This window comes from Juglans regia, unplaced genomic scaffold (assembly GCF_001411555.2).
Source record: "Juglans regia cultivar Chandler unplaced genomic scaffold, Walnut 2.0 Scaffold_1917, whole genome shotgun sequence".
Classification (NCBI taxonomy): Eukaryota; Viridiplantae; Streptophyta; class Magnoliopsida; order Fagales; family Juglandaceae; genus Juglans; species Juglans regia.
The window spans coordinates 1-264 of NW_023350006.1; the positions used below are offsets into that span (position 1 = coordinate 1).

At 49.2% G+C, this 264-nt stretch overlaps 1 non-coding gene across 1 annotated transcript; it reads right to left on the reverse strand.

Annotated features, from left to right (window-relative positions):
• Positions 1-96: 96 nt before the first annotated feature.
• LOC118345268 lies at positions 97-215 on the reverse strand. The gene has a single exon (XR_004798846.1). It is a non-coding gene; the product is annotated as a 5S ribosomal RNA (ribosomal RNA).
• Between the last annotated feature and the right edge of the window lie 49 nt (positions 216-264).

Genomic DNA, 264 nt, shown 5'->3' on the forward strand with positions numbered 1-264 from the left:
CGCTACGCGATGGGCAGGGCGAGATTTTCCCAAAAATCCACTCACGAGTGGTCCTTCTTGTCAATTTATCTCGCAAGGCGGAAAAAACAAAAACGAGGGGTGCAACACGAGGACTTCCCTGGCGGTCACCCATCCTAGTACTACTCTCGCCCAAGCACGCTTAACTGCGGAGTTCTGATGGGATCCGGTGCATTAGTGCTGGTACGATCGCACCCATGAAACTAATTACTTAAAATTCAAATAATCCTTGAGCGACATACTAGC